The sequence below is a fragment of the Triturus cristatus genome, chromosome 12 (assembly GCF_964204655.1).
Source record: "Triturus cristatus chromosome 12, aTriCri1.1, whole genome shotgun sequence".
In the NCBI taxonomy this organism is placed as follows: Eukaryota; Metazoa; Chordata; class Amphibia; order Caudata; family Salamandridae; genus Triturus; species Triturus cristatus.
This window is the reverse complement of record NC_140595.1, coordinates 557134889-557140888: the sequence shown is the minus strand read 5'-3', so window position 1 is coordinate 557140888 and position 6000 is coordinate 557134889.

Genomic DNA, 6000 nt, shown 5'->3' with positions numbered 1-6000 from the left:
GGCCCCCCTCCCCCATAATAAAATAAAAAAATGTTTTTTTTAAAACACGCAAAGGCTGGCCCCGGTTTATGGGGTCCCTGGGCCATAAATGGCCTGCGGAGGGTGTCCACACAGCCCCTCTCCAAATAATTGTTTAAAAAAAAAAACACTGGCCATATCCCGGGTCCTTCGGGGCCAAATATGGCCTTGGGAGGGGGACCACGTGGCCCCCTTCCATTTTTAAAAAAATTAAAAAATAGGGGTCAGGCACTGGGGGATGGGGTCCCCAGGGCCCATAAAATAGAAAAGAAACGGGGGCCACACAGCCCCCTTTCTTAAAAAAAAAATAAAAATAAATTTACACCCCATCATGCCGGAAGGCCCGCCCCCTCCAGCAACACTCTGCAAACGCGCCCTCTGGCGCGTTTTAAGTTGGGGAATTAATTCCCCTTCAATACTGGGGGTCCCTGGGGGCAACTAGCCCACCAGGTACCTCCAGTAAGCACCACAGGGCTGCGTTGCAGAGAGGTAGCCCAGACCACGCCCCTTATTACACCTCTCTGCAACTTACAACGCACCAGGGAGTGGAGAAAGGGGGCATGGCCTTTGTCTACCTCTCACCAATCCCACTGCGTGGGGCTTACTGGAGGTAAAAGGTAGGCTAGTTGGCCCCTAAAGGACCACCAGCTGTGAAGGGGACTTCAATCCACATCCAAGAGCGTGCCAGGGAGTGCGTTTGTAGAGTGGTGGGCAAAGTGGGCATGGCCTGGCACTAGTACTTAACAATGCTGCTGTGTGGGACTGACGAGAGGTAATAGTTTGGGAAGTTGGCCCCCAAGGATGTCCTTGGGGCCAACTACCCCTCTTGTTACCTACGCTAAGTCCCACACAGTGGGTTTGCTAAGACGTCTTCAGAGACCATGGCCCCCTTTCTCTACCACTCTGCAAACGTGCCTCGTGGCAGACTATGGGATGGGGATGAAGTCCAATTTAGTCCTGAGGGAGTTTGGGAGCCGAGAATCCCTCCTGGTACCTCCTGTAAGTCCTACGCAGCGTAATTCCTGAGCGTTGGTTGGACGCCTAGCATCCTTTCTCCACCACTCTGAAAAAGCGACTACTAGTTAAATTAGCATAATTCTGCTCCTCTGACTTAGAGTTAATTTTAATCCCCCTGCCATATTACGTACTAGGGGCTTACAGAGGAGGTCATGCTAATCACAGGGGTACCCCAACGCATAGTGTTCCCTAGTGTATGTAGGTGTTTTCACTGTATTCTAAGTGTCTTTTAGCATAGCACTGGCTCTAGGCCTGATTAGTCAGAGTCAGTTACCACCAGTACCCGTCAGAAAATGTTGTGGGCACAGGATGATTTTGCAACAAGGCCTCTTTCTGCTCCTCTGTTGGTTCTTTCTGCACAAGTCTTGCTTCTTCCTGCACTTTTCTTCGTCTTTGTGGACTTCTGTTGCTTCTTTTTGCATTTCTTTTGCTTCTTTCTGTGCGTTTTTTCTCCTTTCTTCACATGTCCTACCTCTGTAGGCATAATTAGAAACTAGCATTTAAAAAACCTTTGAAATTCACTTAAAAAAAACCATAGGTTTCAGGCACGTTATAGTTAGAAATTAGCATTGAAAAAACCTTTGAAATTCAGTGATGTCATCAGTGATGTCACTGACCATGTCATGAGTGATGTAATATGTGACGTCATCAGCAGTGCATTGCGGGCGCAAGTTATAGTTAGCTGAACTAACTATAACGGGGGAATTCCTATGGTTTTGTATGAGTGAAATGTCCAAGTAACTACAACGCCCCTGAAACCAATGGTTTTTTCAGTGAATTTCTAAGGTTGTTTAAATGCTAATTTCTAACTATAATGTGCCTCAAACCTATGGTTTTTTCAGTGAATATATATATACATACACATATATATAATTCACTGAAAAAGCCAATACACTTTGGTATATATTTAACACTCATAAACTTTTCAAAAACACTCACAGTCATTGGAAGATGTCAACAGTAATGTCATCAGTGATGTCATCAGTGATGTCACTGACTATGTCATGAGTGATGTAATATGTGCGGTCGTAAGCAGTGCATTACTGGGGCGTAAGTTATAGTTAGCTCAGGTAACTATAACTCCTGAATTTCACTGACTTTGATTAAATGAAATCTGAGCCTAACTATAACATCATTGTAACCTTTTTTAAGTCCATTTCCCAACTATAACATCCCTGTAACCTTTGTTTTTTTTTAATGAATTTCAATGATTTTTTAAATTGGATTTCCTAACGGTAACCTTTGAGAGTGAGTGTGTGAGTGGCTGTATAAGTAGGTGAGTGGGTGTGTGAGTCTCTGAGTGTGAGAGTGAGTGGGTCAGTAAGTGTCTGAGTGGGTCTGGGATTGGGTACATCAGTCTCTGATTGAATCCGTGAGTGGGTGCATGAGTGTCTGAGTGAGTGGATCAGTGTCTGAGCGGGTCTGTAAGAGGGTGCAAGAGTCTCGGGGAGGTGGTAGTCCCGGGGCCCTTGTGGGTCCGCACGCCTCCTCTATTCATTTTATTTATAGCCCCATGGAGATGGTGGTCCCCACGGTTTGGTGGGATCCATGCGGCCACTCACATCAAATTTAACATAAGCCAGCCCCAGGGAGGTGGTGGTCCCCAGGGCATAAATGCCCATGAAGGGGGGCCTCATGTGCGCCCCTCCTTAAATCTAATAAATGAGGCATGCCCCTGGGACCTGGCCTACCCTGGGGCTTATTAAAATGAAGCGCAGTAGACCATGCTTATTTTATTGTCTTCAATTTTGCCACAAATTCACGGATCCACCCGCAATTTCATGGCAAAATTGAAAAAAAATGTTTTAACCACCAGGGGTCCCTCTGTAACCCCACCACCACATCTAGACGGTCAGGGTATTGCTACCCTGACCCCCTTTCTTTATTTTAAAAGTTTTTTGTAAGACACGGCTTAAGTCATTTCCAAAAAAAGTCTGCCAACATTTCCTGGTTGAAGTGTTGGCAGCCAATCAGATTTCATCACGGGGGCTGCCAAATCCACTGAAGATCCACACCCCTAGATATACAAATTTGGATTTCGGTTAATATCTAAAACTACTGAACGGATTTACACCAAATCACAAAAAGTGTCTTTCTGGACTAAGAGCTACCTTTCTGCCAAATTTGGTGCAATTCCGTCCAGCAGTCCAGGCTGCAGTTGTACACAAAATCCCTAGGAGAATTAACATGGGGAAAACGCGTTTTGAGGCTCCCCTTTTTCTCGGCCCTCACTTCATGGATCACCCCAAAACCTTCCAGAAAGCAGCTGAAGTGAGCATCGAATTTGTTTGGAAAATTTTGTGAAGCATTAGATTTAGATTAAGATATAGGAAAGTCAAAACGTGATGTTGAATGTAGTGGCATAGAGTGCATTGGAGTAGAGTGCAGTAGAGTGGGATAGAGTGTGGTGCAGTGGTGCAGAGCGCAGTAGCACAGAGTGCAGTAGCATAGAGTTCAGTGTGCAGGGCAGAGTGGCATTGAGTTCAGTGGCAGAGGGTGCAATCTTGTAGAGTAGAGTGTTGTAGAATGCAGTGGCATAAAGTGCATTGATGCAATGCATAGTGGTGCAGAGTAGAGTGGCATAGAGTGCAGTGACGTAGGAAGCAACGGTGTAGAGTATTTGGCACAGAGTGCAGTGGGGTTGAGTAGAGGGGTGCAGAGTAGAGTAGAGTGGTGTAGAGTGATGTAGCAGAGAGTACAGTGGCAAAGAGTGCAGTGGTATAAAATGGAGCTGCGTAGAGTAGGGTAGAGTGCAGTAGCATTGAGTGCAGTGGCATAGAGTAGATTTATTCAGAATGGAGTTAAGTGACGTGCGGTGGAGTGATGCAGGGTAGAGGTAGGTGGCATAGAGTAGTGGCATAGAGTGCAGTGTTGCAGAGTAGAACGCAATAGAGTGGAGTGGTGTAGAGTGGAGTGGAGAGGCCTAGACTGAAATTGTGTAGAATGCACTGGCGAAGAGCATAGTGGTGCATAGTAAAGTGGGGGGTAGAATGCACTGGCATAGAGTAGAGTGTTGCAGAGTAGAGTAGAGAGGTGCAGAGTGCAATGTCATAGAGTGCAGTGGAGCACAATAGATTAGAGTGGCATAGAGTGGTATGGCATAGAGTGGAGTGGCGTAGAGTATAGTGGCATATAGTGCTTTGGTGGTAGAGTGCAGTAGAATGGTGTGGTGCAGACTAGAGAGTAGAGTAGTGAACAGTATAGTGAGGAGGTATAGAATGCAGTGGCATAGAGTGAAGTGCTGCAGAGTAGTGCGGTGCAGATTAGAGTGATAGAGAGTGCAGTGTTGCAGAGTACAGTGTTGTAGAGTACAGTAGTGTATGGTAGAGTGGCTTTCAGTGCAGTGGAGTAGAGTGCAGTGGCATAGAGTTTTGCAGAGTAGAGTATTGTGGCGTACAGTTCAGTGGTGCAGAGTAGATTGTGAAAGAATGCAATTTTGTTCTACATTTGCAGAGTTTTATATAGCGCGAACTTGACCCGAATCGGGTATCAGAACGCTTTACATAGCACCAGTTACGTTACATGAGAACACACATTCATTTGGGTTAGGCACGGGGAGATTAAGTGATTTGCCCAGAATCACAGGATATTCAGCGTCCTTGCCGAAACTAGAATTCAGTTCCCCAGATTCGAGGTGGATAGCCCTAGCCGTTAGTCCAACTCCTCTCCCAAGTGCATTGGTTTTGAGTAAAGTGGTGTAGAGTGCATTGGTATAGAGGGCAGGGGCATAGAGTGAAGTGGGGTAAAATAGTTGGAGAGGAGTGGCACAAGGTAGTTTGCAGTGGTGTAGAGTGGAATGACACAGAGTGGAATAGAGTGGCATAGAGTGCATTGTCATAAAGTGCAGTGGTGCAGAGTAGATTAGAGTGGTTTAGAGTGGTTTGCTATAGAGTGCAGTGTCATAGAGTGGAGCGATGTAGAGTGTAGGGGTGAAGAGTAGAGTGCCTTGGCATAGAGTGCACTGGTGCAGAGTACAGTGGCATACAGTTCACTGGCAGAGAGTGCAGTGTTGCAGAATACAGTGGCGTAAAGTGGAGTGGTGCAGAGTTGATTGCAGTAGCATAGAGTGGAGTTATGCAGAGTAGAGGGACATAGAGTGTAGGGGCATAGAGTACATTGGCATAGAGTGGTATAGAGTAGAGTGGGACAGAGTAGAGTGCAGTGGCATATAGTGCAGTAGCATAGAGTGCAGTGTTATAGAGTTCAGTGGCAGAGAGTGTAGTGTTGCAGAGCAGTCTGTCCTAGGGTGCAGTGGTGTATACTAGAGTGGCGTAGAGTACATTGGCATGGAGTGCAGTGCTGTAGAACAGGGTGGTGCAGAGAAGAGGGGTGTACAAAGCAGTAGCACAGAGTATATTGGTGTAGAGTGCAATTGGCTTAGACTGCAGTGGCATAGAGTGTTGCAGAGTATAGTAGAGTAGCATACAGTGCAGTGGTGCAGATTAGATTGGCATAGAGTACGTTGGTTTTGAGTAAAGAAGTGTATAGTGCAGTGGTTAGAGCACAGTGCAGTGGCTAGAGTAGAGTGGTGCAGTACAGTGCCAGGGTGCAGAGTGCCATGGCGCAGAGTGCTGTGGTGCCGAGTGCAGTGGCCTAGAGTAGATTGTTTCAGAGTAGAGTGGAGTGGTGCATGTTAGATTAGGGTGGAGTGGATTGGGATAGAGTGCACTGGCGTAGAGTGGACTAGTACAGAATAGAGTGCATTGGCATAGAGTGCAGTGGCCAAGAATGCAGTGTTGCAAAGTAGAATGGTATAGAGTGCAGTATTACATAATACAGTAGTGTGAGGTAGAGTGCATTGGCATAGAGTAGTGTGGTGTAGAGTAGAGCAGCATAGAGTGGAGTGGTGCCGAGTAGATTCCAATGATGCAGTGTGGAGTGGCATCGTGTGAAGCGGTGCAGAGTAGAAATCAGTAGCATGGAATGTTGCAGTGTAGAGTAAAGTGAAGTATGCATGGTGTGGTA